General features: G+C 40.3%; 1 protein-coding gene and 2 pseudogenes across 1 annotated transcript in view; 2 read left to right on the top strand and 1 right to left on the bottom strand.

Annotated features, from left to right (window-relative positions):
• Positions 1 to 12,284, top strand: part of LOC126614047 (alcohol acyl transferase 1 allele RGb-like) — an 82,470-nt pseudogene extending 70,186 nt beyond the window's left edge.
• The window catches only part of LOC126614045 (putative glycerol-3-phosphate transporter 5), a 61,118-nt gene that overhangs the window by 13,073 nt on the left and 31,970 nt on the right, over positions 1 to 16,075 (bottom strand). The window lies entirely within an intron of this gene.
• LOC126614046 (alcohol acyl transferase 1 allele GSd-like) lies at positions 9,721 to 12,284 on the top strand (annotated as a pseudogene).

Genomic DNA, 16,075 nt, shown 5'->3' with positions numbered 1-16,075 from the left:
AGCACAGGAATACCAAACTAATCCAAAGTATCGCCACTCGTGTCATAGTTTCTAGGTTTAATTACTGAAAACGTGCACATCAAAGCATATATTGGAGTATCATGTGCATTCATATAGGAAACGAGAATCACATCATTGCATATCTTGAAGATTATAATATCAGTTTAATTGCCTAGTTTTAAGAAATAAACCCAATTTGATTTTATTCTAGTACATAATTCCAGTTTCCTTTATTCTAGGCTGTTGGTTTCATAGGAAATCAAGCCTATTATTCATCTTTGCTTGGTTATAAGATTTGAGCATAAAAGGTTCAAAGCAAAGTTCTTGAGTGCTAGGTTAGAAGAGTGATCTTAGTGAAACACTTCATACCTTTCATATTATTCATCATATTCATTTGAGTGAAGAAGTTGTTTCCATCTATGCGACGAAGTTGAGTGCAATCTCTTTAGTCGTGAGGAGAACCTGTTGAGTACGTCGTGTTCATCCAAAAGAGAGCAAAAGAAAGACTGTGTGCTACAAGATTAAAAGTACAAGAGAAAACTTCAAGTGTAGTAGATGTCTGTCTTGATGAGTTTTGTAAAAGTACTTATTTCTCAATGGTTGTGTGCCCATGAATTATATTGTGAGTCTTTTGTTCTTTTTACTCTATTTCATTTTGTTCTTCACTGTTACGTAGTATGATTGAAACCGTACTTGAATCCTCGTCTAGAATTTTAATTGAGATTATTTATCTATTGGGTTGACCCAGCTACCTTTTCAAAGTAGATGCTATATCACTAAATTTCAACACCACCTTTGTAATTGCTCTAACAGGATATCCTCTGATTCACTAAAAAAAACAAAACATGACAAGAGGAACCATCACTTTATTATAAATCTTTTGTACGTCAGATAATGTGATTGAATTACTCTATTGCAAATATGAAGATTAAACTGTTGATATATTTACTAAGGATACGCTAAAGGAGGGTTTTGTATACCTCAGGGATTTGCTTGGCGTCAAAACTAGAAACAATTTGAAGGAGAGTGTTGATGCATAAACTGATTTCTAGCTTCCAATTTTTTGTATTAAACAAAAGTAATGCCTTAGTTTTTTCTAAATTTGTAACGGCCAAATATGTTGACTCAGTCCAAAATTACAAGTGTAGGGCTGAGATAGGTTTGCTTTGGTGTGAGGTTTAGATTAGCTTAGAACAACTGGGGTCTTGAAGGCTTTTGTTAGCTAGCTAATTTAAATGAGATGTAAGGTGGTATCGTGACCAAAACCCTAAATCATTGAAGTATGTTAGTGACGTTTGAGCAGCAATGTTCTGCCCTATGCCGTCACTTTTCTCTGAAATCCTCTTGGGTTTGTTTCTATTTTCTTAAATAAAATACAACTAGATTGAATCATGTATTTGAACATGCTGAACATAAAATTTGACAAAAAGTTCAATGTTCGGAAGTTAAGCATCGAACATAAGAGTTGAGGATTAGCCAATAACCATGAACATGGAATCTGGGGCTCGGTTAACTAGTGCTAGCTGAACCCGCTCGCGATCTTCTCCTCCAAGTCGACTCCTAACCTTCATGCTGCTGTTACAAAGTCTTGATACAATTTGGCTTCTGACTTCTTATAGTGATGGGATTTTATGCATTGTTATATTCAACTCCAATGAATATATGAACACTCGAGTCTAGTTTGGTTTGATTTCTTCTAAAATTTTGATGGGGAAGAACAATTGGATGGCTAACCACCAACTTAAATGAACGCAAATAAAGACATAATTCACAAGTAGTTGCAAAGAGCTGCTGGTTTCATGTTCCTTATAATTAAGTTGAATTCTCAAAAGAGTGTGCATAGCTTGATGAAGAACTGAATATTGATGGAGGAAAGTGCATAGCTTGATGAAGAACCGAATATTGATGGAGGAAAGTGGGTTCGGCAGCCCCATATTGAAGGAGAGATTGTTGGATGAGAAGATACATCGTGTAAGATGGAGAAGGATTTGGAAGGGGTAATTTTTGGAAGATTTTGGAAGATTCGGTAATTTTTGAAAAAGATGAAGCATAAAAAAGCAATAGGCCCAGACGATATACCAATCGAAGTGTGGAAACTTTTGGGAGAGACAGGTATAACATGGCTCACTGACCTTTTCAATAGGATTTTGAAAACGAAGAAGATGCCAAATGAGTGGCGAACGAGCACTTTGGTGCCTATCTACAAGAATAAGGGCGACGTACAAAATTGCATGAACTATAGGGGTATTAAGCTAATGAGTCATACAATGAAGCTCTGGGAGAGAGTCATTGAGCATAGATTGAGGCAAGAGACACGGGTTTCGGACAACCAATTCGGGTTCATGCCAGGGCGCTCAACCATGGAGGCAATCTATCTCTTACGAAGATTGATGGAAAGATATAGAGATGGGAAAAAGGATTTACACATGGTCTTTATAGATTTGGAAAAAGCGTATGATAGGGTCCCAAGAGACATTCTTTGGAGGATTTTAGAGAAGAAATGAGTACGAGTAGCATATATCCAAGCTATAAAGGATATGTATGAAGGAGCAAAGACTGCCGTAAGAACTCATGAAGGACAAACCGAAAGCTTTCCCATAACTGTAGGATTACATCAAGGCTCATCCTTAAGTCCTTACCTTTTTGCGTTGGTAATGGATGAGTTAACAAGACATATTCAAGATGATATTCCTTGGTGTATGCTTTTCGCAGACGATATAGTGTTGATAGATGAAACTCAGGAAGGGGTAAATGCAAAGCTTAACCTTTGGAGAGAAGTGTTGGAATCTAAAGGTCTTCGCCTAAGCCGATCAAAGACAGAATATATGGAGTGCAAGTTCAGTGCAAATGGAGGCCAAAACGAGTTTGGGGTGAGGATCGGAGATCAAGAAATACCAAAGAGCGACCGTTTTCGTTACCTAGGATCTATCTTGCAAAATAACGGAGAATTAGATGGAGATCTCAACCATAGAATACAAGCTGGATGGATGAAGTGGAAGAGTGCATCCGGCGTGTTATGTGACCGACGTATGCCACTGAAGCTCAAGGGAAAATTTTATAGGACGGCAATAAGGCCGGCGATGCTGTATGGCACAGAATGTTGGGCGGTGAAACATCAACACGTACACAAAATGGGTGTAGCGGAGATGAGGATGCTTCGTTGGATGTGTGGGCACACGAGAAATGATAAGATTAGGAATGAAGATATCCGGGGTAAAGTAGGAGTAACCGAAATTGAAGGAAAGATGAGAGAAAATCGGTTACGGTGGTTTGGACATGTGCAAAGAAGGCCTACTGACGCTCCGATTAGAAGATGCGACTATGGGACAGAGGTTCAGGGCCGAAGGGGTAGAGGAAGACCTAGGAAAACTTTGGAAGAGACTCTAAGAAAAGACTTAGAGTACTTGGATCTAACGAAGGACATGACACAGGATCGAGCACAATGGCGTTCTAAGATTCATATAGCCGATCCCACTCAGTGACTTGGATTTTCCAAGTCTCCAACCGAGAAGTTTTCCTCACTCAGAAAATTAAGGGAACACTACCCCAACCTACATGCTCCACTCAGAAAGCTTCAACATACAAGCTTCAACAAAAGAAAATTCAAAGAACTTAGCGAAGAAGGCTTTGGTGTATTTAACACAATACGTTGAAATGAAGGAAAGCTTATTTATTGATATCCCCGATAAGCTACAAATATGTACATATACATGAGTCAAAATAAACACACAAGAGGGAGCCTTCACAAAGGTTGCTTAGGAGAAGTCTCAGCAGTCGGTAGAGCCCCAGAAAGAGAAGGCACCGGAGGGGGATCATTTGGAGCCTCAGTACTGGACAGAACCCTAGAAGGAGGAGGCATCAGAGGTTGATCATTTGGAGCTTCATTACGCGGTACAGCCCCAGAAGACGAAGGCAATAAATGCCTTTGGAACAAACCCACAAATCTCTGATGATCAAGTAAAACCTGACCATCAGTTTCCTTCATCTGGTCAAGCTTCCTCTTCATGTTTGTAGCATAGTCATGTGCGAGCCGGTGCAACTGTTTATTCTCATGCTTGAGCCCTCTAATCTCCTGTTTGAGACTCATCACTTCAGCCGCCAATGATTCAACTTGGCGGGTTCGAGCAAATAGGCGTTGGGCCATATTAGACACAGAACCTGCATACTGAACACTGAGAGCCAGCGAATCCTTAACAGCTAACTCATCAGACCGTTTGGAAAGTAGTCTGTTATCTTTGGGAGTGAGAAGGTTCCTGGCCACCACCGCAGCGGTCATATCATTCTTCATCACGGAATCCCCAACGGTAAGAGGACCAGTAGGGGAGACGAAGGATGGGCGCCATATGTTGTCTGGAGAAGGCGGGGCTGTCTCTTCAACAAGGTTCAAGTCAAAACGACGGTCAGAGGGGCCAGACATTTTCAAAGGTGTTGAAGAGAGAAGAGGTCGGACAAATCAAGATCTTAGAAGTGCAAGAATGAAGCTTCTACTGGTGGAGATTCAAGTGTGCTTTGGAACTTAATGCCAGCCCTTATAAAAATCTGCACTCGACGGAGCTTCAGAAATCGAAGAGGCGTTTGCTTTCTCAAAAGCTGGGCTACTTAGAGATCACGAGGGTTGATCTCAGAAATCGAAGAGGCGTTTGCTTTCTCAAAAGTTGGGCTGCTCAAAGACCACGAAGGCTGATCTCAGAAATCGAAGAGGCGCTCGCTTTCTCAAAAGCTGGGCTCCCCAGAGACCACGAGGGCCGATCTCAGAAATCGAAGAGGCACCTACTTTTCCAGCCTTGTCAGCACCTGTCACACGCACACTCAGCTTTGCGGAAATTATGGGCATTCTGTCGAAGACTTCTGGGGAAGTAGAAAACACATGAATCTTACTGTTCAATCACCCACTTCCCACACGCAACAATAGCTCATGGGTACCACAGAAAACTTTGCCAAAGTTCTCTGCCAAAGTTGAGCACGTGAAGCTTGCAGCTCCCATTACATCGCTCTGACCAAGAAGGGTAAAAGAATAGCAAAGAAACAGCACTAACAAAGTTTAGACCCATAAATTTTGAAGGTCTAGCTACCATATTATTACCCACAAGGGTAAAGGAACAGTACCACTGCTGGATAATTGGAAAGTCCCTGTGTGTCAACCTCTGTGCTTCGTGGCAAAGTAGACTAGCAAACATGCCCAACCTTTACTCACATTCGAGAAAACACTCCCAATAAGATTGCTTGCTCCAAAATCGAAGAGGCACCGTCCTCCGAATCTCGAGAGCCAGACTCCTAACATGACTACTTTCTTAAAAATCAAAGAGAGGGTAAAGGAACAGTACCATTGCTGGATAATTGGAAAGTCCCTATGTGTCAACCTCAGTGCTTCGTGGCAAGGTAGACTAGCAAACATGCCCAACCTTTACTCACATTCGAGAAAACACTCCCAACAAGATTGCTTGCTCCAAAATCGAAGAGGCACCGCCCTCCGAATCTCGAGAGCCAGACTCCCAACATGATTACTTTCTCAAAAATCGAAGAGACACTGCTCCCCGAATCTTCGAGAGCCAGACCCCCAACATGATTGCTTTCTCAAAAATCGTTGAGGCATCGTTTTCCGAATCAATCGAAGAGGCGCTCGCTTTCTCAAAAGCTGGGCTGCTCAGAGACCACGAGGGCCGATCTCAGAAATCGAAGAGGCACCTACTTTTCTAGCCTTGTCAGCACCTGTCACACGCACACTCAGCTTTGCAGAAATTATGGGCATTCTGTCGAAGACTTCTGGTGAAGTAGAAAGCACATGAATCTTACTGTTCAATCACCCACTTCCCACACGCAACAATAGCTCATGGGTACCACAGATAACTTTGCCAAAGTTCTCTGCCAAAGTTGAGCACGTGAAGCTTGCAGCTCCCACTACATCGCTCTGACCAAGAAAGGTAAAAGAATAGCAAAGAAACAGCACTAACAAAGTTTAGACACATAAATTTTGAAGGTCTAGCTACCATATTATTACCCACAAGGGTAAAGGAACAGTACCACTGCTGGATAATTGGAAAGTCCCTGTGTGTCAACCTCTGTGCTTCGTGGCAAGGTAGACTAGCAAACATGACCAACCTTTACTCACATTCGAGAAAACACTCCCAACAAGATTGCTTGCTCCAAAATCGAAGAGGCACCGTCCTCCGAATCTCAAGAGCCAGACTCCCAACATGATTACTTTCTCAAAATCGAAGAGAGGGTAAATGAACAGTACCATTGCTGGATAATTGGAAAGTCCCTGTGTGTCAACCTTTGTGCTTCGTGGCAAGGTAGGCTAGCAAACATGCCCAACCTTTACTCACATTCGAGACAACACTCCCAACAAGATTGCTTGCTCCAAAATCGAAAAGGCACCGTCCTCCGAATCTCGAGAGCCAGACTCCCAACATGATTACTTCCTCAAAAATCGAAGAGACACTGCTCTCCGAATCTCGAGAGCCAGACCCCTAGGATGATTGCTTTCTCAAAAATCGAAGAGGCATCGTTCTCCGAATCTCGAGAGCCAGATACCACAGACCACTTTTTCAAAGTGCTCTGACAGAGTTAAAACATGTGAAACTGGCAGCTCCCACTATCGTGCTATGACCAAGCAGGGTAAAGGAATAGCATTACTACTTGTTAGGGAGACTCCTATATATGTCGACCTTCATCCCCAACGGACAGGCAGACCTGCAAAAATGCTCAACCCTTCATCATATCTGAGAGGGCACTCCCAACGAAGCCTTTCGAAATATTCAGCTTTCTTTCCCCCCGATAATACCTTTGCAAACAAGCTATACTAGAGCAAGAATATCTCATATCATCAGGGTTAAAAGCAAGAGTATCCCATATCATGCTTTTTTCCTGTCTTTTCCTTTGGCCTTGTTTTTACCTGCAAGATAAGGAGAAAGAGAGCAATCAGTCAGCACTTGGAATCAAGCTTCCAGCCAGGAACTGACTGCCTGGAACCCCTTACCTGATTACTTACCTGGCATTGCTCTCGAGTACTCATCTTCAACATCTTATGTTTCCAGGGAAGATTCCGCATTTGCTTGAGGAACAGATAAGGCAAGTGCGAAGGATACAAGGAAGTATGTGGAGACAAGCGTAACAGCACACGTGCCGATACATCCATTACTCTGTCAAAAGCAAAAGTATCCCATATCAGCAGGGTGGAACGTACTCTAGATTTGATGGACTTGTTTTGACCCTCAAATTCTTCAGTCGGCCTTATACTCTGGAGGAAACCAGAAAACCCTCCAGCTCAGTTCAAGAATAAGCCTGTGGAAAGTTACTTCTTCAAAAGCAAAAGTATCTCATATCATCTCTTCTCATTTTTCTTCTCTTTATCCTTCATGCTGCTGCAAGATGGGGAGAAGGTGAACAATCAGTCGGAGCTCTGATTGCTTACCTTGTCTGTCACCTCTTTCAGCAGACCCCCTAGCTCGGCGACTTGGGGGACTCCTACTACATGGTTTGTATCGCGCTTGACCAAGCCTGAAACTACAAGTAAGCTTCAAGTGAAATTGATACATTACCTTGTGCATCTCCACCAGTTAAAGATACCACCCCTGGATGGAGGAAGAGTACTTCCAGAGAAGATGCCTCATCTACCTATGAGACAGATAAGGCAAGTCAAGACGACTCCACACTCCGATACTTAGAAGTTTCGTGATTACGAGATCATTCTCCCACAATATTTCCTAATGTCATTTGTACTAAATCATTCACTTGTACTCACTAAAGGAGAGCTTGAACCTATGTACTTGTGTAAACCCTTCACAATTAATGAGAACTCTTCTATTTCGTGGACGTAGCCAATATGGGTGAACCACGTACATCTTGTGTTTGCTTTCCTATCTCTATCCATTTATATACTTATCCACACTAATGACCGGAGCAATCTAGCGAAAATCACAAAAAGCGACCGTTTTCGCTACCTATGATCTATCTTGCAAGAGAACGGAGAATTAGATGGAGATCTCAACCATAGAATACGAGCTGGATGGATGAAGTGTAAGAATGCATCCGGCGTGTTGTGTGACCGTCGTAGGCCACTGAAGCTCAAGGGAAAATTTTATAGGACGGCAATAAGGCCAGCGATGTTGTATGGCACAGAATGTTGGGCGGTGAAGCATCAACACGTACACAAAATGGGTGTAGCGGAGATGAGGATGCTTCGTGGGATGTGTGGGCACACGAGAAAGGATAAGATTGGGAATGAGAATATCCGAGGTAAAGTAGGAGTAGCCGAAATTGTAGGAAAGATGAGAGAAAATCGGCTCCGGTGATTTGGACATGTGCAAAGAAGGCCGAATGACGCTCCGGTTCGAAGATGTGACTACGGGACAGAGGTTCAGGGCCGAAGGGGTAGAGGAAGACCTAGGAAAACTTTGGAAGAGACTCTAAGAAAAGACTTAGAGTACTTGGATCTAACGGAGGACATGACACAAAACCGAGCGCAATGACGTTCTAGGAGTCATATAGCCGACCCCACTTAGTGGGAAAAGGCTTTGTTGTTGTTGTTGTTGTTGTTGTAAAGTAAGAAGAGTTCGTTGGGTGAGGAGATAATTGGGTGTAATCAGAAACTCCATTTCAATTTTAACAAACATGATATTCATAATATTGTCTTTAGTGAGTCATATCTTTAACAAACATAATATTGTTTTCAGTGAGTTCTATTTTGTCAAGTGATCGAATTATTTGTTTCATTTTGTTTTTTACATATTTGCTTAACAGTGAAACGTTGAGGGTATAGATCATATTAGGTAAGGGAAGAACTTTGCATGTACTTATAAGTAATTGAGTTACTCTTTATATTGTCAATTAGTTTTATGATGAAACCTCAACTACTCTTCTTTTTTTTTTTTTTTTTTTAAAAAGACATTATGTACACTGAGGGAAAGATGATGAGATTAGACTCACAATGGACTAATAATAATGTGGTTTAAATTCACCTTTGGAGAGAATTAAACCAAAATCTCTCACTTACAAGTGAATAGAATATCACTAGACTGTAGTACTAAATGACGATGGAACCTCAACTTTCGTCATGATAGCAGAACAGATTATGTGAAGCCCAACACTTACCGTGCTCCACGCCATGTGGAACATTATTCTCCCGTGCTAATATGCCTGTCTTTATACAACAACAATGTTGTCTTTATAGCAGACGTGTAATCGATGTTTTAAAAAAGTCACAGCTGTAATTGGGGCAAGGTACGTACGATGTTGGCCTTCTTCCTTCCATTCCTATCAAAGGTTTTTTTACCGTACACCTGTCCTCATATCCCTGTTAGTATTCAGATTTCTGATGTTGAAATGAAATTCAGTATTAATGTATATGTACGAATATGTGGTGTGAACTGAGAAATAGTCCCATGCACATAGCAACTGTGAAATGGTCCCATGCACATAGCTCCGAATATGTGGTGTGAACTGTGAAATGGTCCCATGCACATAGCTCTCAACAACATGTTTTTCTTTGCAGTCCATGTTGATTGCGTGATTTAATTTTAAACGTTTTTTTCTTTTCTTTTTTTTTTTTGGAAAGCGATTTAAACGTTTCTTTCTAACAACATTTTTAATGGAAAAGAAAATAATCACATGTCTTCCAAAAAAAAAAAAAAAAGAATCACATTCACAACGGGTGGAAACTTGGACCGAAGATTCGGGAACCCTAGAGCATCTGCATAACGTTATATAAGTACTGACTATCAACTTTTAGTTAGCATGCATACCACAAAATAAAATTCCAAATCCTTTGATCTTTTACTTGTTCTTAAGCTTGTTATTGAAATGATGCTACCCTCAATACTTCAGGTGAAACGATTGCAGCCGGAACTTATAACTCCGGCAAAGCCAACGCCTCAAGAAACAAAGTTTCTCTCTGATATTGACGACCAAGAAAGCTTGAGATTTCAGGTTCCAGTTATAATGTGTTACAAAGCCAATCCTTCACTTAATAAAAATCGTAATCCCGTTAAGGTGATTAGGGAAGCCTTAAGTAGAGCATTAGTGTATTACTACCCTTTAGCTGGAAGGCTTAGGGAAGGGCCTAACAAAAAGCTTGTGGTCGATTGCAATGGTGAAGGTATCTTGTTCGTCGAGGCTTCTGCTGATGTCACACTAGAGCAACTAGGAGACAAAATTCTACCCCCTTGTCCACTCTTAGAGGAGTTCTTATTTAATTCCAGGCTCTGATGGAATTATTGGTTGTCCTTTGCTGCTGGTTCAGGTGAGTCAATTAATTATCAATTACATGTTATTTAGTTTTTCGTATTCATATTTGGTCATAGCCATTAATTCTTTACAAAAAATTTGAAGTAGTTTAAGGGTATGAGTAGTGTTTTTTGCGTTAAGGTCACATACACACCCCGGATATTTTTTGTAAGAAATTAGTGTAATCAACAACATACGAAATTTTTAATGACAAATAAGGACATAAACAAGAAAGCACTAACAATAATGTAAATAAGTTGAAGTTTGGTGGCACCGCAACTGTTTTTAACTTTTTTCATTAAATTGGCAACCCTTTTCATAAATGAAAATTTATCATACTACCACCGCACCTAAACTTGAACTTATCTACAATATGACCACGCCTCTTTGTTCTTATGATTAAAGAAAGTCATTAGGATGTTTTGGAAAGAAAAGATTATGAGACGCTTTCATTATTTTTCGAAACTAATTTTTCTTCGACGATCCTTATGTTTAACCCTATACAGTAAAATTTGTATACACATTGAATTGAGGAAATTATATTTCTACTTGGTATCCGCCTAATTAGGTCCTAGGTTTTCTACCAGTCTCACATCACCTTTGTTGTGTAGGTTTTCCTTTGCCGTTCTTCTTCTAGGTTTTTTGCATGTCTTCCTCTTTGTCTTCTGTCTAAATTTTTCTCTTCTATAAGCATTTTGTCTAAAATCCTCTATAGTTAAAGACTTTTTCAAGTAACTACAACATGCACGAGAGCCTTTCAAAGAGACTCCATCTTTCTTGAATTTTATTCCTAATTTTTATGAAATGTTTTGTTTACTAATTAGATCATCTAATTTAGATGGTTTTTTATTTATTTATTTATTTTGGGTCTTTTCTTCTAAAGAATTGTTAACTAGCACGAATATGATGATCAAGAAAAAAGTCTAGTAACTAACTTTTGCAATATGCAGGTGACCTGTCTTACATGTGGAGGTTTCATACTTGCATTGCGCCTAAACCACACAATGTGTGATGCATCTGGATTGCTCATGTTCCTGACCGCCATTGCGGAGATGGCAAGAGGCGCACATGCACCATCTATTCTACCAGTGTGGGAGAGAGAGCTCTTTTTCGCTCGAAATCCACCAAGAATTACATGTGCTCATCATGAATATGAAGACGTGATTGATCATTCTGATGGCTCATATGCATTCAGTAACCAGTCAAACATGGTTCAACGATCTTTCTACTTTGGTGCCAAGGAGATGAGAGTCCTTCGAAAACAGATTCCACCCCACCTAATTTCCACTTGCTCCACATTTGACTTGATCACAGCCTGTTTGTGGAAATGTCGCACTCTTGCACTTAAAATTAATCCAAAACAGGCTGTTCGAGTCTCATGCATTGTCAATGCACGGGGAAAGCACCACAATGTACGTCTTCCCTTGGGATACTATGGCAATGCATTTGCATATCCAGCTGCAGTTTCAAAGGCTGAACCTCTATGCAAAAATCCACTGGGATATGCTTTGGAGTTGGTGAAGAAGGCTAAAGCTACCATGAATGAAGAATACTTAAGATCAGTGGCAGATCTTATGGTACTAAGAGGGCGACCTCAATATTCATCGACAGGAAGTTATTTAATAGTTTCTGATAATACGCGTGCAGGTTTTGGAGATGTCAATTTTGGATGGGGACAGCCGGTATTTGCTGGACCCGCCAAGGCCTTGGATTTGATTAGCTTCTACGTTCAACACAAAAACAACACTGAGGATGGAATATTGGTACCAATGTGTTTGCCATCCTCGGCCATGGAGAGATTTCAGCAGGAACTAGAGAGAATTACTCAAGAACCTAAGGAGGATATATGTAACAACCTTAGATCAACTAGGATCATGTCAATGATGTAAGTGTTAAACGTAATGCACTTTCTGCAATGTAGAGTTGTCTCTCTTAGAACTTATCCATAGTTGTTATCAAAAGGTATGAATGTTATTAAAAAATAGCCAATAATAAGATTGGCCTAGTGTTGTAATAAAAAATTGAAAGCAATAAAATTAAATTTCAGTTGTCGTTCAAAAGTCATCCTTCATATATATTCTCTTGTATTCTTCCTTTCTACAGTATAACTGAAAACTGCTGATCTTTCCTCCAAAAGTAAGAATATATCAAATTGCCCATTTGTTAGACAATTTAGTACGTTTTCAATGGATTTGTTGAAGTATCATGAAAATGTCAGGAAGTTTGAGCCTTTATTCCCTCAAACCAATAAGAGCAAAATGACATATAAGCGATCGAGAACACAAAAGTAAACTAATCACACACAATGATAGGAGCCTTGCTTACTGTAAAATCATATGGAGCAACAATTACAAGCACTCAAATATTCTTCGCACCCACTCGTAATTTAGGGTTTTGAGTGGCTCGTTCATTCTAGTTAAAATTTTCAGCCCTATTTTGTTAAAAGTTTGTTGAACTTGAATTGAGTTGAGACTCAAATTAAAGTAAAAATCAATCACTACCACATTTAACATTTAGTGCGACGAACAGAAATTGGTCGCGCAAAACTTAATAGCGTCGCACAAACGTATGCACAATGAAAACCTCATCGCGCAGAATTGGTCGTGCAAAGATCGTGAAGAAAGACTTTGCGCGATGAACAAAAGCATTGGTCGAGGAAAATAAGGCGTGACGGTTCCTCATTCGTCGCACCAAATTTTTATGAACGAATATGTTTGTCGCATAAAATGCCAAAATACAAACCTAGGACGACTAATATTCATGTCTAAAAACTTTGTGCGACGAAAGTGAGTTATTGCAAAAAAAATATGCACCACAAAGCTATTATTCGCAAAATAATTAAAAAAATGTAATGAAAAGAAAAATAATTTATTTAAAATAAAAATAGGGTAAAGTACAAAAAACTACCTCAACTATTGGTCTCACGACACTTTCATACCTCATCTTTTAAAATTGACAATGTCATACCTCATCTTACGCATTTGTGCCAATGTCATACCTCCGTCAGTTTTTCTGTTAATTTCTAAGTTAAATGTTGACGTGGCTTGATTCGGAACCCACTTTCTATTAAAAAATTATTAAAAATTAAAAAAAAATCATTTAATATTTTTTAAATATTAAAATAATAAAGAAAAGTTATAAAAAAATTAAATTTAAAAAAAAAAAACCAAACAAAACTTCCCCCCTGTGCCATCTCTTTTCTCCATTCCTCTTCTTCCTACCTACTGCAACCCAGAAAAACAAAACTTTGCCCCTTCCCCCCCCCCAGGCCCTATCTCTTCTCCCCCATCTTCATCTTCTTTCCTCTTCTTCCCCCTATCTACTGCAACCCAGAAAAAAAAAAAACAAACAAACAAACAAAACTTCCCCCCCCCGCGGGCCCTCTCTCTTCTCTCCCATCTTCATCTCCTTTCCTCCTCTTCCTACCTGCTGCAACCCAGGAAAAAGAAAGAAAAAAAAATTACACAAAACTTTGTCCCTCCCCCCCCCCCCGCCCCCTCTCTCTTCTCCCCCATCTTCATCTCCCATCCTCTTCTTCCTACCTGATGCAACCCAAAAAAAAGAAAAAACAAAACTTTGTCCCTCCTCCCCCCGCACCTTCTCTCTTCTCCCCCATCTTCATCTTCTTTCCTCTTCTTCCCCTTATCTGCTGCAACACAGAAAAAAGAAGAAAAAAAACAAAACAAAACTCCCCCTGCGTGCCCTCTCTCTTCTCCCCCATCTTCATCTCATTTCCTCTTCTTCCTACCTGCAGCAACCCAGGAAAAAGAAAGAAAAAAAAATTCACAAAACTTTGTCCCTTCCCTCCCCCCCCCCTCGCGCCCTCTCTTCTACCCCATCTTCATCTTCTTTCCTCTTCTTCCCCCTATCTGCTGCAACCCAGAAAAAAAAAAGAAAAAAAAACCAATTGTCTTCCCCCGCACCCCACTCTCTTCCCTCCTTTACACACCCCACTCCTTAAATCCACACACATTCCTCCCATTTTCTCCGCGCACCGGTTCTCCACCCGCGGAATAGGCCTGGCGAACGAGATCTGGGTTTTTTTTTTTTTTTTTTATAGGTTGCAGGTAGTGGGTGCGAGGGTGGTGCAGATGGTTTAGGGAAGACAGGAGGGGGAAGAAAGGGATGAGTTGCAGGGCAGGGGGTCGGGGAAGATGAAGATAGGTTTTGTGGTTTTTTTTTTCTTTTTTCTAGGTTGCAGCAGATAAGGGGAAGAAGAGGAAAGAAGATGAAGGTGGGGGAGAAGAGAGAGGGCGCATGGGGAAAAGGGACAAAGTTTTTTTTTCTTTTTTCTAGGTTGCAGTAGGTAGGAAAAAGAGGAAATGAGATGAAAATGGGAGAGAAGAGAGAGGGCGCGTAGGGGAAGTTTTGTTTGGTTTTTATTTTTATTTTTATTTTTATAACTTTTCTTTATTATTTTAATATTTAAAAAATATTAAATGATTTTTTTTTAGTTTTTAAAAATATTTTATTAATTTTTTAATAGAAAGTGGGTCCCGAATCAAACCGCGTCATCATTTAACTGAGAAATTAACAAAAAAACTGATGGAGGAGGTATGACATTGGCACAAATTCGTAAGATGAGGTATGACATTGTCATTTTAAAAAGATGAGGTATGAAAGTGTCGTGAGACCAATAGTTAAGGTAGTTTTTTGTACTTTACCCATAAAAATAAAATGTATGTACAAGGAAAAAGTTTTAAAAGTAAGGGACTAAACAAACAACACTACAAAATAATAAGAATATTATTAAACAAACGATGACTACAAAACCCTAAGAGGCTACATGATGACTAACTTGTTCTCAACTGAATAACAAACATGTCATTTATAATAAACTAACCCTAACCCTAAAAGGTAAGAAAACGAAATCCTAATACTAACGGGCTAAGCCCAGAAAACCAAACATTAAAGTAAACCTAAATACTAATATTTTCCAACACCCCCCCTCTTCAAACTCATGGCGGCATATGACATGAGTTTGCAAACAAGCAGATGCCGATTGGCTCCATTAGGCAAACTAGCAGGCATGCAAACTTGACTTGACTTGACTGGCGAACTGGCGAACTGATTCTAATTGGCCAGTGTTGAGAGTATGAAAAGAATCCATCACTAAATGGACAAGATTTCCATATCTCAATTGTAGCAACAAACAGCGAGAACCAAAAAGCTACTATCACTCGAGTGGTCATATGTCCAATCACTCAAGTGACGGTCACAAAACAATTCCAAATAGTCTAACAACTCGTTTAGGTCTCAAAACCAACCAAGCCCAATAGTAGCTTCAATCAACAAGGCCAAAAAAAAATTAAAAAAAGCCTTCAAACAAATCATAATAAGCCAACAGATCATGGGCTCCATACCTTTTTTTTTTCCCTCTCTTCTTCTGTTTTCTTTTTCTATTTTTTTCCTTCCTTTTTTTTGGGCTTCGTAACACAATGATTAAGAAAAGTGACAAATTATGGCACAATCTGGTTTCGGTCAGACAACAAGTAGCAAGCAGGGTGGGTTTATCAGGTCCGGTCTGCGCGGCGCGCAAGCAAGCGAACGATGTGGGTTTACAGCAAGTGGTGGTGAGACGATGGGTTGCAGGCGGGATTTGGTGGCATGGCGACGATGCAACGGATGCGACGATTGATTTCTAGGTTTAAGTAGCGAAGCAATCAGATGGTGGTGCAAGTTCGGGTACGAGCAGATGGGTATGGCGACGGGTTTTGGCTTGCGGGGCTGCGAGGGGTGCAATGTCATCGGGATCTAATCGAGACAACATACTTGGTGGGTCGGTTCTAGTGCAGCAGCGGCGGGGGATGCGAGTACGGCAAGGGAAGCAGCGGTCAATGGGTGCTGGTGC

This window comes from Malus sylvestris, chromosome 2 (assembly GCF_916048215.2).
Source record: "Malus sylvestris chromosome 2, drMalSylv7.2, whole genome shotgun sequence".
Lineage (NCBI taxonomy): Eukaryota > Viridiplantae > Streptophyta > Magnoliopsida > Rosales > Rosaceae > Malus > Malus sylvestris.
The sequence above is the reverse complement of the archived record's forward strand: the minus strand, read 5'-3'. Positions and strand labels throughout refer to the sequence as shown.